The sequence below is a fragment of the Panthera leo genome, chromosome A1 (assembly GCF_018350215.1).
Source record: "Panthera leo isolate Ple1 chromosome A1, P.leo_Ple1_pat1.1, whole genome shotgun sequence".
Lineage (NCBI taxonomy): Eukaryota > Metazoa > Chordata > Mammalia > Carnivora > Felidae > Panthera > Panthera leo.
This window is the reverse complement of record NC_056679.1, coordinates 103,386,506-103,402,787: the sequence shown is the minus strand read 5'-3', so window position 1 is coordinate 103,402,787 and position 16,282 is coordinate 103,386,506. Positions and strand designations below refer to the sequence as shown.

The 16,282-nt window shown below is 35.9% G+C and overlaps 1 pseudogene; it reads left to right on the top strand.

The window, feature by feature from the left end:
- LOC122217165 overlaps window positions 1-16,282 on the top strand; it is a 368,936-nt pseudogene that overhangs the window by 309,704 nt on the left and 42,950 nt on the right.

Genomic DNA, 16,282 nt, shown 5'->3' with positions numbered 1-16,282 from the left:
AGGACCAAAATGAGACATTCCTAAACTGTGCTATAGGACTCTATAGCCTTGTCTTTGGCCTTGTCTTGTTCAGTATTTTGATCGATGATTTGAATTAAAAACAAACAGAAAAGGGCACTTATAAAATTTGAATATGACACAAAGCTAGAGACAAAAATAATAGTATACTGCTAGTCCGAACAAGATGGCCTATATTTGTTGTCTTAATTCAGACTGCTGTAACGAAGCGTAGTAGACTGGGTGGTTTATAAACTACAGAAATTTATTTCTCACAGTTCTGGAGGGTCTAAGTTGGAGATCAGGGTGCCAGCATATTCAAATTCTGGTGAGGACCCTCACTCTTCCAGGTGGCAGATGGCCATCTTCTTCCTGTGTCCCCACATGGTAAAGAGGGGTGAGGGAGCTCTCCGGGGTCTCTTTTTTAAGAGTGTAAATCTCATTCAAGAGGACAGAGCCCTGATAACTTCATTACTTAACTTAATCACTTCAAAATCTCCACCTCCTAATATCATCACATTAGAGGTTAGGATGTCAGCATATGAATTTAAGAGGGACACAATCCTTGAGCCAATAACACTTGTCTCTTTCTCCTCCCTTCCCGCTAAGTCAACAACATACCCTAGAAAGAACATAAGAGACAACCAGACAACTCTGAAAAGTAGTATGGTAGGCTGAATTATGTCCCCCAAAGATGTCTACATCCTAATGCTTAGGATCCGAATGTTACCTTGCATGGCAGAAGGGATTTACAGATGGGATTAAATGACAGATTCGGAGATGAGGAGATTGTCCTGGATTATCTAGAAGGGTCCCTTACAAGGATCCTCCTAAGAGTAAGGCCTGAGCATCAGAGTTAGGAAAGGACGGCTATCTCATGATGGAAGCAGAGAGAGTTTGAAGATAGTGTGCTACTGGCTTTGAATATGGAGAAAGGGGCCACAAGCCAAGGAATACAGGCAGCCCCTGGAAACTGGAAAAGGCAGTCTCCCCGAGAGCTTCCAGAAGGAACCAGCCCAGCCTACACTTGGATTTTAGCCAAATGAAACACAGTTTTGGGCGTCTGACCTGCAGAACTATAGGAAAATAAATTTGTGTTACTGTAGTCCACCATATTTCCAGTAGTTTCTTACAGCCTCAGTAGGAACCTCATATAGACAAGAGGAGGGAGAACTGATTAAAGACTCCAGAACTGGAGGAAACGCATAATGGCAAGGTGTTTCATGACCTCCCATTCACCACCCAACAAACGAAGATCCTGGAGATCCCAACCCTTAACCTAGTGACCCAGCTCATCCCTCCACTTGACCAAACAGAATAGGACAATGGCAAAAATAAAATATAATGGCAACCCTAAATGTTGGTAAAATTTAGAGAAACTAGGTCAGTCGTACAATGTCAGTGGAAATGTAAGATTGTAATCCATCTGGAAAACAGTTTGATGTTCCCTGTAATATTATACTTGGAACTCCCATACAATGCAGCAGCAGCCATTCTCTTGGGCATTTGTCACAGAGAAGTGAAATCTGTGCTTGCACCAAAACCTGTAGACAAATGCTCTTAACAGCTTTATTCAAAATAGCCCCTACTGAAAACAGCCCAGATGTCTTTCAACAGATGATTGGTTAAATTAACTATGATGCATCTATAGCATGAAATGTTACCCGGTAATTAAAAAAAAAAAGAAAAGAAAAGAAAAAGCTATTGATATGAAACAACTTGGATGAATTTTGAGGTAATTGTGCTCAGTTTAAAGAGTCCATCTTGAAAGGTGTTTTGATTCCATTGATGTAACATTCTTGCAATGACAAAATGATAGAAATGGAGAATAAATTGTTGTCGGGGTTAGGGATGGTGGGAAGAGGTGGCTGTGGCTATGAATAGAATTATAAGGAATCCTTTTGGAAATGTAGCTTTTTAAATGTTGACCGTATCATGTCTGTATCTCACTGGTAGTAGAGTTTGGCAGAATGTTACCATTCGGAGAAATTTGCTAAAGGATACATAGGATTTCTCTGTATTTTGTTTTACAACTATTTGGTGACTGTATGTAAAAATAAAGAATTTACTTTTTTGAAAAAAGGCTGTGAAAAAATTCATAAGTGATGGCATATTCGATGGCATTTTATTTAGCCTTTGTGTTTCAGGTATTTTCACTGGGACTAGAATGCAAAGATGACCTTTTTGATTTTTTTCCTGCCTTAAAGATGTGGTCAAGGTCATCTTCTGGCTAGTATATAGCTGCCCCTTAAACCATGTGGGTTTGAGCTGTGTGTATCTACTTACATGCAAAGTACTACAAATGCATTTTCTCTCCCTTATAATTTTCTTAATAACATTTTCTTCCCTCTTATTTTATTATAAGAATACAGTATATAGGGGCACCTGGGTGGCTCAGTCGGTTAAGCGTCCGACTTCAGCTCAGGTCATGATCTCGCGGTTTGTGAGTTCGAGCCCCGCGTCGGGCTCTGTGCTGACGGCTCGGAGCCTGGAGCCTGCTTCGGATTCTGTGTCTCCCTCTCTCTCTGCCCCTCCCCCGTTCATGCTCTGTCTCTCTCTCTCTCTCTCCTTCAAAAATAAATAAACATTAAAAAAAAATAAGAATGCAGTATATAACACCTGTAACATACAAAATATGTGTTAATCCACTGTTTATGTTATCACTGAGGCTTCCAGTCATTTGGCTTTTGGTAGTTAAGCTTTTGGAGAGTCGGAAGTTGTCTGTGGATCAGTGACTGTATGTTGGGGGGGTGGGCACCCCTACTCCATGTTGTTTACAGGTCAACCATAGTTTCTGATGAAAAATGTTACTTTTTGTAAAGTTTCTTTTTTTCTCTCCGGCTTCGTTTAGGAGTTTATCTTTGATGTTTCACTTGCTTGAATAGGATGCATCAAGGTGTGCTTCTTTTGTTATTTTTTTTTTTTCTGCTTGGCGTTCTCTGCAGCATTTCAGCAATCTGGAAAACCTGAGCTAAAATCAGGTTTGGGGGGACCAACTCCCTAAAAATTAGTTGTAGGGAAGCACTTCCAAAAGGCAAGTTAAGAACCTCTGAAAATCCTTTGCTCCATAAAAGCACCAACAATAGTGCAAAATGGCCCAGGTCAACGTTTTTCTGAGCTCTTCAAATTAACCAAAACCCTGTTAACAGTCAAAGAACATTTATTCAAGAAAAATGGTTGAGTGAATCTTGGTATGAACAGGATGATAATGGTGTGTGTATGGATATGCCTTGTATCCTTCTTCCCAGCTGCATGGAAGCCTTGAAAATTATTAGCCTTGCAGCCATGAAAGCTGTGAAAACCAGGGTCTAGCAGCCACTGGAGGGACAGAATTGCTGTGGAGCTGCACTGAAATCCCTATCACTACAGAATTGTTATCTTTGACTTACCTGATAGCCCTCTGCAAATGCTCATTTGAAAGGATTCATCTCCATTTGACCTGACTCAGATTCCCTCAGTGGGAAAGGCCCTATCTATAGAGGGCTGGTTGAAAATAATACAAAAAGTTTAGGGAAAAAAAATGTTAGAAATTGTGAAAGAAGTACAGGAAGAAGAAAAGAAAGAGGAAGGAGGAGGAGAAAGATCATCCTGGCTGCTATAATGAAAATAGAATTTACAGCTTTACAGGTGGAAAGAGAATAGAGACCTGTCAGGTGACAAGGACTGAGAATGGATTATTGTATCTAGCAATGGGGACGTTATTGTGTGTCTTTCTCAAGAGCACTTTTAATGAAGTGAGAGGCCTAAAGGTTAAGAGAATGGGAAATGAATTGCAAACAAGTACAGGCAATCTTAGAATTGTGATATTTTTGGTTTCTCCGGTACCTTAGTTAAGCACTTCATTCTATAGGTGTGGAATGGAAACCCCAAGAAATTGACCAGCAGACATAGCTAGTTAGTGGCAAAGTGGGAGGTAACACCCAGATTTCCTCGCTCCCATGTTAAATATCCTTCAGTCATGTAAGATTGCCTCCTTCTGGAAGAAGAAAAAGGGTAGATAATCATCATTCACTTATTATTATTTAAAAACAGATTCTGAAGTTCAGAAATAAAATATTTTTGCTTTGTCAAAGAAGAAGCTGGCTATTATTTTGGTCATGCCATTCTGAAAAGACGAAAATACAGAAATAACTTCCCACTTCCCCTTTTCATTACCACTCGCTATTTCAGAGACGTAGGGGTGATTTGCCGCTTAGTTACCATTATACAGATACCATATTCAGCTATTTTTTTGAACTGTGAATGTTGGCAGCAAAAGAACAATTTCATTTGTGTATTTTGATCACTTTTTTTTTTAATAGACTTAACCCCACAAAAGAATGTTATCTTTGGTTCTTAAACCTTTTGCTCTGAGTGAGTTTTATTTTGTTTTAGAATAATAAGAATTGAATTTCTCTTTTTACTCAAAATCAAAGCCTTTTAAAGGCCTCTCTGCACCCCCTTCCCCTACCTCTCGCCCGTTTCTGATGTTCTTTAGAGAATATAGTGTAGTGAATAACATCAGGTTTTTATCCATGTATCACCCGGCTCAGCATGATCCCATAGAAGAAAATGGAAGGAATAATCCACAGTGGTCAAGGAGCTAAAGACTAAACTTGATCCATAATTAAACAATACATTCACACGGCTGAGCAAAGAGCTTGCCTGCTACTGCTAATCTCTGATGTTCTTTTACAAGGCTTATCTCCATTTGAAAGCTTTCTTTTAAAACATTTCTCTGTCAAGTAGTCTAAATTATTCACCGCTTCCAATATTAATTTTTGTTGTATATTTCTGGTGTATTCCATACAATGGGATAGAAACATTTTATGCAGATTTTTAATTAAGATTAGTCAAAGCCACCATGCTAATAATAATAACAAATAGACGCATACCACGCATATACACCGTGTAGTTCTGGCTCATTAGATAGAATATGTAGCAAACAGCAATGAAAGCATCATTTCTTTGAACATTTACTTTAATTATGATACTATATACCACATATAATATTTATTCTAGGGGTGTGGAGAGGATTTTAAGATGAAAAAGTATAATTATGGTAATTATGATTTGAGGGCTTTCTTTCTTGAATATTTCCTTTGGAGATATGTGTGCCAGGAAAAAATATTAAGTGAAAAAAGGCTATGGGCATGAACAAACACTTCGTATTTTAATAATCCTCATCGTATTCAATGCTGCTGCCATATTAGCATATTGTCATTTCTGCTTTTTTCTTTTTCTTAAAAAATCTATTTGCATAATTATGTAGAGTGCAATCTCTTTCAGGTTGTTCCCGGCTATGGAGCACTTAGCATTGCATATTACTATAGGAGATCAGCTTCTGTAGATATTCATGACTTTGTGGATCTGAAAAGAAAATAAGTGTATGTATTTTCTCTTATTTCTCATTTTTTGTGTGAAGAGGAAGGCTTTGGCGCATTCTAACAATGAATGTTAAATTGTCTTATTTTCTTTCTGAAATGGCATCTATGTCCTATACAACTACGTATGTATACAGAGGTATTAATTTTTGTTGTAATTAGTCATAGTTTTATGAAATTCTGGCCTCTACATTTCTCAATTATTTTCAGGTAACAAATGAGGTATGAATACATAATAAAGAATAGAAAAAAAAATTAAATACTGGGCTAGTTCCCAACGATCCTTAAATAATACATGCACACAAACACATTCATAAACACACCAATGTACACTTACATATCAGTTGCCTACACAGGGAAAATTTTCCTTAAATCTGTGATATTTTGAATGAAGCCACTTATTATACCAGTTTTTAGTATAATTATTTTATGGCCTTTAAAAAAATACCCACTCATATATTTAAAAGGAAAAAAAAAGTGGGGGTGCCTGGGTGGCTCAGTTGGTTAAGTGTCTGACTTCGGCTCAGGTCATGATCTCACGGTTCATGGGTTCGAGCCCCATGTCGGGCTCTCTGCTGACAGCTCAGAGCCTGGAGCCTGCTTCAGATTCTATGTCTCCCTCTCTCTCTGCCGCTCCCCAGCTCACACTCTGTCTCTCTCTCTCTCTCAAAAATAAATAAACATTAAAAAAAAAAATTCACATATCACTGTTTAACAAAAAAAAGAAAAAGAAGAAGAAAAAAAAGTGAAGCAAAATGGAAAGTTCCAGACAAGAAAACAAATATTACTGCAGATCTCACCACCCATCACTCAACAATTAGTCTTGGTGACCATCAACTTCATCTCCCTTTGTTCACATATGAGCTGTATAAAACATAGGAATAGTTTAAGACAGAGTCATAGCATCATCACTTAAAATTAAGCTTAATATTATTTGACTTTAACTGAGGAAATAGATAGCTTTTAAGTTGAGAATAACAAAATTTAGGTCCATTATTTTTATTTAAAAAAATTTTAGTTTTTTTAAATTTATTTTTTGAGAGAGAGAGAGAGAAAGCGTAAACGTGTGAGGGGCAAAGAGAGAGGGAGACTGGGAATCCCAAGCAGGCCCCACACTGTCAATGCAGTGCCCGATGTGGGGCCTGAACCCACGAACCGCGAGATCATGACACGAGTGGAGATCGAGAGTCTGTCGCTTAACCGACTGAGCCACCTAGGTGCCCCTAGGGTCTCTTATTTTTAGTGAAAGTGTCCAGTTTAGTAAAAAATATTGTGTAGCTTACACAGCAAGTGGGAGAGCCGGAGGACTACGTTTGTGACTCATATTCAACGTGTAATATGCAGAACCGTATCAAAGGTCTTAAGACGTCACTGCCACCACTTCTGTCAGTCTTATCTGAGATGTTGGAAATGTTATTTGACAAGTATTACTACAATCTCAACATATTTGACCACCCATTCCAGAAGAAAACTAAAACAAACCCCACAAACAAACGACAACAACAAAATTAAACAAAGGTGGGTTTGTTACATTTCTTGCCTTGGAAGTGAAGCTTCCTGTGAAAGCTACTGCCTGCTGGATCCTGGCTACAGAAGCGAGTGTTCTCAGCTGTGCCTCTAGGAAGATGGGATTTTGAAGGATTGAATGGTCACATCTGACAGCTATCCGTTCCACATCTCTTGTTTCTTGGTCTTGTAATCTCTTTTTTTCATTATTTACTTCCTCCCTTTCATGGAACACACTCAGTAATACCGAGAAATTGTACTTGATAAGTAATATTTTGATACTTGCATGTCTAAAAAGAGTTATTTTGAACAATATATTTCAAGCTTGAAAAATATTTGACTCCCTGCTAAGAAATATGAGGAAAATATCACTCATACTTCCTCCCACATTTGCCCTTTTAGCTTCTCTTTTTTCCACTTTTAATTATATTATCATTTTAACATTTCTAACAAGTATAACATTTACATTAGATTATATAATTAAAATTAGTTTTTTAATCTTTAGTGTTGGCATAAATGTATTCAACTCTCACTAACCATTCTTTTTCTCTAGTTTCCATTTTCCTCAGCTCTTTATTTTGTGTTGTTTCTTGTTTGGCTAAATTTTACTATGCAAGAGTGAGAAGCTCTGTCTTTAATTTTAAACATAAAGGATAACTTCCTGCATATAAATTTGGGAAAACAATGTTTCTTAGAAATGATATTTGTATACTTTTTCTGGAACCGAATATTTCTTTGGAGACCTCGAAAGACTACCTGACATCCCCTTTGAATGATACTTACTCTTTCATTCATTCATGTGTACCTATGTGATTCTCCCTTTATTTTTATGGGATTAAAAAAATTTTTTTTAATATTTACTTATTTTTAAGAGAGAGAGAGAGTAAGGCAGAGAGGGAGGGAGACACAGAATCTGAAGCCGGCTCCAGGCTCTGAGCTGTCAGCAGAGAGCCCAATGTGGGGCTAGAACTCATGAACCTTGAGCCAAAGTCAGACACTTAATCGACTAAGCCACCTAGGCACCCCTCTTCTTTATCCTTAAAGACTGAGGAATTTACCGAAATTCATACATTTATATCAATCCCTCTGTATCCATTTTTCCTGGGAACACTGTGGGACTCAGATTCAAGCCTGCCATATTTCAGTACAGTTTAACTGTGTACTTACTTAAATGTTGTGCTGTTTGCTGTTCTCAGGAACACAAATTATATATACAGATTTTCCTTGACTTATGATAGGATTACATACTGATAAACGCATTGTGAGTTGAACATACTGTTAAATTGAAAATGCATTTAATACAACTACCAAACATCATAGCTTAGCCTACTCTACCTTAAACTTGCTCAGAACACTTACGATAGACCACAGTGGAGCAGAATTATTTAACATAAACTTATTTTGTATTAAAGTTCGAATATCACACGTAATTTGTTAAAGACTGTGCTAAAGGTAGAAAAACAGAATGGCTCTATGGGTACAGAATGGTTATAAGGGTATTTGTTGTTTACCTTCTTGATCACATGGCTGGCTGGGAGCTGTGGCTCTCTCCCTCTGCCTCGCATCATAAGAGAATATCATACCAGTTATTGCTAGCCTGGGAAACAATCAAAATTCAAAATTTGAAGCACAGTTTCTACTGAATGCGTATCACTTTCACACCATCGTAAATTCAAAAAATTATAAGTCAAACCATTGTGAAGTCAGGGAGCATCTGTACTTTAGTATCATCTGTTGTATCCATGTTTCTCCATAGTTACATTCATGTTGTGTTTTCTGATGTTGTATTTATGTGATTTACTTCGGCCTATCCACTGCACTTTTGACTTTGTTTTCAGTTATGTTCATTTTTATATTATGGTCTTAACATGACTTTCAGAACCATCATATTTTTATTGTTCATTTCCATTTTTTTTCCCTAAGAACTAGGAATTTCCAACCCTTTCTGTCTTTTGTATTCCCTTATTTGAACATTTGTAAATCTTGTGCCATTTTAAAAATTAAAGTGACTATACTACCTATCATTTCTGATTCTGACATTACCTATGTTTCTTTGGGTAATTCTTTTTATAATGTCTTTTCTTCACTTGGCCTTTTTTAATGCTTCCAATCTTCTATAAAAAGCATGCTTTAATGTGTGGCTTTTCTGTTAGAGCTTTTGTGGTTACTTAATGAAAGATACAACTACCTGGCCCCAGTGGCCTTCCCCCTTTGGGTAGCTTAGTTGAGAGCTGGTTCAGTGGACTGAACTGTTCTGCTGAGAGCCAAGGTATTTATTTAGCTAATGTCCGTGTTCCTGGTATGTAAGATTGTTTCCAGAGCTCTTGGTTTGCATATTCTAAACTTTGGTATTCGTATTCCCTAGCATTGTTCCAGGGCCTACACATCATTTGATATATTTCTTGTTGCTTTGTGTAGGGATCAGTAAGTGCTACAACCTGAGGGCCACATCCAGCCTGCTTCCTGTTTTTGAATGGCATGTGAGCTAAGAATTGTTTTGCATTTTTATATGGATGGAAAAATCCAAAGAAGAATAATTTATGAAACATGAAAGTTAAATGCAATTCAAATTTCAGTGTCCATAAGTAAAGTTTATTGTAACACAGCCGTGCTCATTTTTTTTTTTTTATATACTATCCATGGCTGCTTTTGTATTGCTGTAGCAGAGTAGAGTAGCTACACAGAGAATATATGGCCCATATTTCTATATAAAATGTATACTACCTGGTCCCCTTCGGAGAACGTTTCCCTGGTTTAGAGAAACCAGGTGTTCCCAATTCCTCAGGTTAGGCTTACCTGTAAATAGGCAACAATGTATTGGGCACACTCTTGGAGTCCTCAGTGGCATATCCCACAGGCTGACCTAGCCAGACCTGTATCCTAGCAGTTTGGCTTTGATGCATACGGAGCATTTTTGTCCATCCTATATTACAGAAAAATGAAAGTATGGAGGACTATACTCACCCCACTATTTCTCTGCTTATAAAATTTTCCTAAATAAATTCTATGTTATATTGGGATCGTGTGATACTATGGTATGTGAACTTCTTGGATGATATTACTTATCTTTGAACTGAATTGCTGTTAATGGAAATCATGTGGGGTCAAACTGGGCACGTAGTGGCTAGAAGATTGAGAGGAATCTAAAGGAATCTACTGCCTCTCTTTTGTTTTTGACATTTTCGTATACACTTCTTTTTTTTTTTTTCTTTTTCTTTTTTTCTTTTTGGGTCTTTATCCACCTTTTTGAGATCTCAAACTGGATCTCTGCAGGGATTTTTTTTCCAACTTTCTAGACAACTCTGGATCTCTTAATTAATCATCATAATTTTGTATGCCATCTCAACTATGGTAAAATCTGTACATTGTCCCTGATCTCTCATTTTGATTATCATTTAACAGCATTTAAGTGATGTCAAAAATGTCTTCTTTGAGCCATGACAGTTTTCTTGTTTCCCTTATGATGGAATGTTTTCTTTTGTCTATTAGTTGGTTTTTGTTGGTGGTGAGATTTGAAGAAGCGGAGGAAAGGGGAACTTTCTTCAGCCATAGAACTGGAAATAACAGGCTGTTTTTATACCTTTATAAATTTTTAGTTCACATATAATTATCTTAACTCTATACCCCTGAATTTAATTTCTGTCCTGACTAAACTACTAAAATTTTCATCTGTGTAGTAAAAATCACTAAGACTTGTTTAAACTTTGTAAATTTGACATTCTTAGGAATATCCTTTCAAATGGATACACTAGGTTTATGCTAATAAGAGTGGACAGTTAAGTTCTTGGTAAATGTAACCCCCAGTATTTCTTCCACTAGAAAAAGGTAATGTTGACTTCTAAAAAGACCTGAGTCTCAATGACAAAATACTTCTTTCATTTCCCTAACATCAGCCAAAGCATTTCCTTTCATTTAATTTAAAAAAAAAAACCAAGTTATTCTTTCTATTTTTTGCAGATTGTAATAGTTTCAGGACATTGTGCATGTCTCCCAAAATACTCTTTAGAAATTGCATGTGTGAGATTTTCATGTGAGATATTTCTGAGTGAAGTTTATTGTGACTTCCTAATTAGATGTGGGTATCAAGATTTTCTTTTTTTTTTTTACCCAAACAATTTTTATTTTTATTTTTATTTTTGTACTTATTATTTTTATTTTATTTTATAATTTATTGTCAAGTTAGCTAACAAACATTGTAGTCTTGGCTTCAGAGTAGATTTCCATGATTCATCACTTACATACAACACCCAGTGCTCTTCCCAATGTGTGTCCTCCTCAGTGCCCATCACCCATTTTTTCCATCCCCCCCATCCCTCCACCCCCATCTACCCTCAGTTTGTTTTCTGTATTTAAGAGTCTCTTATGGTTTGCCTCCCTCTCTGTCTGTAACTGATTTTTTCTTCCCTTCCCCTGTGGTCTTCTGTTAAGTTTCTCTAATTCCACATATGCATGAAGGCATATGATATCTGTCTTTCTCTGACTGGATTTTCTTTTCTTTCTTCTTGTTTTCAAAATGATATTTTTTTGACAGAAGATTTGAGGGGTAGTATGCCTAGACCAAAGGAATAAGATACTTAGGAATGTCACTTCTTTATGAGAACAATTTAGACAACATAAAAAGAGAGTTAATAACAACCGCAAGATATGAAGCAGTATAGACTCAAGATCTAGTAACATATTTGGGAGTTTGAACAAATGTCACCTTTAGAGATTTATTTCTCCTGAGTACAAGGAAAAATTAAAATATTCATAGAAGGATGTGAGTCACATTTGAAATATTTATTATTGATTTACCTTTGTTTGAGTTCAATGAGGTTTAATAAATATCCCTTTCTAAGAAAAAAATATTAAAATTTTAACTATGATAAGTCAAAATTTTTCTTTACTTCTCTTTTAATTCACCTATCTCCCCAGTTGAATAGAGTTTGTAATTATTCAAAGATGCCACAGCACAAATTGGAAAAACCTCTCACGACTAAGACAATTGAAAAAAAACAGACGTTTATTGGATTCTTTTCTACCCAACACTTTAATGAGTAAGGATGTGGACAGTAATTGTTTTCTTCCCTGCCCTAGTAATGGAAAGTAATTAAAATGAAATAAAAAATAATGCACACTGCAAAGATGTTCAAAAATTCTACATTTTTACTGGTCCTAATTTATAGACAAGTGTTGGAATATTCTTACAATGCCAGTTTTTTCCACAGCATTTGTCATCTGATATTTATAGAATTATAACTTACATTCCATTATTGGTTACCATAATAAATAAGGTCGTTGATATATTTAAACAACCTTTGTCCCCTCATTTAAAACTAAGATTTTTAATGTTTATTTATCGTTCAAGAACTCTTATGTTAACTTTCATACAATGAGTTAATAAAAAGTAACAATTTACCTCATAATACGTGGTTATGAGTTTGGGATATATTGCATGAATGAAGATCTCACATTGCCTATTTGTTCAGAAATAACACAGCATGACATAAATATTATGTCATTTCTCAATCATAGAGGTTTTATTATTTTCACTTATATTGACTTCTTCTTTGTAAGTAACTTATCACTATGAATACTCATAGATAATATTTTCCATTTAGGAATCAATCTGCACAGAAAACACGAAAGTGAGAATGGAGAAGAAGCTATTTCACCCATGAAATGGTAATATGTAAGTTTATTATTAATAAACTATTATATCCCCTTTGTAAGAAGGAGTGTTGAATAGTGGTATTTTTAATTAATCATATATAACTGAAAGGAGAATAATTGAATTGAATAATTGAAAACAGAGGGGTGCCTGGGTGGCTCAGTTGGTTAAGCGTCCGACTTCAGCTCAGGTCACGATCTCGCGGTCCGTGAGTTCGAGCCCCGCGTCGGGCTCTGGGCTGATGGCTCAGAGCCTGGAGCCTGCTTCCCATTCTGTGTCTCCCTCTCTCTCTGCCCCTCCCCCGTTCATGCTCTGTCTCTCTCTGTCTCAAAAATAAATAAACGTTAAAAAAAAAAAAAAAAGAAAACAGAAAGATATCTGAATATTTCCTTCCAAACTTCCTTTCACTCATAGGTGTTTTATTTTGTTTTATTTTATTTTATTTTATTTTTATTTTATTTTTATTTTATTTTATTTTATTTTATTTTATTTTATTTTATTTTATTTTATTTTATTTTATTTTATTTTTTATTTTTTATTTTTTGAAGTGTAGTTGACACAGAATGTTACATTAGTTTCCGGTATACAACATAGTGATTCAATAACTCTATATGTTATGCCCATCACGAGTTGTATATACCATCTGTCACCACACAAACTATTACAATACCATTGGCTATATTCCCTGTCATGTACCTTTTATCACCATGACTTATTGATTCCATAAGTGGAAGTCCATACCTCCCAATTCCTTTCAATTCTTTTTGCTCCTCCGTCCATCCATCTGTCTTCTGGCAACCACATTGTTCTCTTCACTGATGGGCCTGTTTCTGCTTTTTGTTTGTGTGTTTGTTACTTGCGTTGTTTTTTAGATCGTACATATAAATGAAATCTTACAGTATTTGTCTTTCTCTGTCTGACTTACTTTACTTAGTCTCATACCCTCTAAGTCCACCCATGGTGTTGTAGATGTCAAGATTTCATTCTTTTTATGGCTAAGTAATATTCCATTGTATACATATACCATATCTTCTTTATCCATTCATCTACTAATGGACACTTATGTTGTTTCAATTGTCCTCTGACACACTTAGTGAAGATGACCACACAATGACTTGTATGTGAGTGCTCACAGCAGCATTATTCTTAACAAACCACTGTGAGGCAACTTTATTCATCAAAAGGTTAATGGATAAACAAATTGTATTACATATCTATATAATGGAATACAACTCAGCAATAAAAAGAAATGAGTCACCGATACAAATAAAAAAAAAAAACTAGATCAACTAGAAAACATTGGTTTTAATAAAAGAAGTATACACAAAATAGTACATACCATATGGTTGCATTTATAGAATGTCCAACATCAAGCAACACTATCCTATCCTGACAGAAATCCTATACTGACAGAGATTGCTGGGGGCTGGTGGTAAAGGAATTGACTGAAAAGAGGCACAAGGGAATGTTCTGGGAGTGATGTGGAAATGTTTGCTATTTTTATTGATACGGAGATTACACAGATGGGCGCATTTAGCAAATTTGGTATCATTTTAAATAGGTACATTTTATTGCATCTCAAGTATATCTCAAAAATGAGAATTGAGTGTAAAATGACAGTAATCCAGCAGACACATAACGTATTGGCCAAAGTTTGTAAAGTAACAGTATCAAGTGTTGATGAGCATGTGTAGCAATTTGAAGTATCTTATATGGCTGGTGAGTAAATTGATAAAATCACTCTGGAAAAGAATTTGACGGTATTTACTTTAGACAGCCTTCTGTATACCCTATGACCCGGGGATTTCACTGGAGGGTAGATACCCAAAAGAAATGTACAAAACTGTTTATAGCACCACTGTTTATAAAAGCTAAAAAGTGTAAGCAATTTGAATATTCGTATCTAGTGGAGTGGATACATAAATTACAATTGTGACGCAGCACTGAAAATAAACAAACTAATGATACGTATACCATAGATGAATTAAAAAAAAAACAGTGTTGAGTGAAAGAAGCCAGACATAAAGGAGAATATAAATTATGATTCCCTTATATAAATCTATGGTGTTAGAAGTCAGGATAGTGGTTTACTTGGTGGGGACAGTGACTGGTAGGGTCATAAAGGGATTTATATTGATAATATTGTAGTTTTAGATGTTGATTATCTTGTATGTCTACGTTATAAAAATGAATGGAGCTTCATGCTTATATTTGTATTCTTATCTGTGTTTTACTTCAATAAGAACCTTATTTAAAATGTTGAGCCACTGAATTAAATGAAAATTGTTCAGTCTTTTGGCAGTTTTCGATAGAATTCCGCAAATTCCATGATGCCTAAGAGAGAGTCATGAGCCCAAGGACCCTAATGAAATCATAGCTTTCATGGAATACCTCCCCTGTATGCAGTGCTATGCTGATTTCTGGGGAGGACACTAAACAAACCAAAACCCAAACTAAACTCCAAAAACCTAAACAAACCAATTTTACCCCAAAAGTTTTAACACTTTTTTTTGAAAGGACAAAATTACATGAGTTATCTTAAATATCAATAGTGGCCAAAAAGGCAGAGAAAGGCAATAACATGTTTGGATGGGATTATATGTATTTCCAAAGGAGCAAACAATGAAAGCCAATATAATTTCAACTTTATGTCTTAGAAAATGACATCAAATGGTAGTATTATCCATTACGTCATGAAATGTTAGGGTCATGCCTGATAAAGACAGTGAGACCTCTATTTGGTTCTTGTGGCACAGAATTATTCTATACACAGGATTATTCTATTATATACATCATATATTCAACATGTACAAATATAACTGACACAGGGCCCTTAGGGTCAGAAAAGAAAATAGAATATCAATTTCTTAAAAAGATGGAATGCGTTCACCGTCCTGTTCCCTTCACTGAGTTGTTGAAAGAATTTTCTGAGATAATTTGAGGAAAACAATTTTTGTAATAATTCCCACTATCTGTGAATTGTTATCATTAAATCTTAACCTTCACAGTAGTCAAAATCCAGCATAGCTCAGATGCTAACTTTGACATACATAGTATGCTTTTCAGTGAGGGTGTACGAGACTGCTGCTTAACCATATGTACCCCTAAGATCTACTAGGTGGACTTGAGAGGGATCAAAATTCTGTTGTTGCTGTTTTGTTTTTAATTTTGTTGGTACTTGTAGAAACACTCCTTCGGGCACTCCAATGACCAACCTGAAAGGTTTATAGATTTAACTTATACCCACCACACCTCCAAAGGGACCTGTTGCTTCTACAAAACGAAAATAAGTTATAAATTTGAAAGATGTTCAGACCAGCCTGTTACAGAGTATGTTCTGCATAATATTAGTTCCTGTTGGAGGTTAAAAATGTAACAAAGGGAAAAAATACATTGTGTGGTTAAATAAATTGAACACTAGTTAATAGCTTCAATTGACAATATTGATTTCTTCAGCATAAGTATTCATGAAGAAATTTACATTGTGAATTCACAATGTGCGAGTGATGTGTCTCGGAAAAACTCCCCTTTTCTCATTTACGCACATACACATAGTTTTCACACCAGGTGTATGAGGTATCCCCCTACACCAAGCAATTCTCCACAGCGTCAGTTGGGTGTCCTGCAATGATATTTAATTCTGAAACTAACCAGAGTTTTCACAAACCCTACGGTTTAAGGGTGCAGTCACAGAATTATGCTCCCCACTTTAGGTGCCAATCACAAGTAACAGATCCAGACAACTTGTGTCCAACTTGGCTGCAAA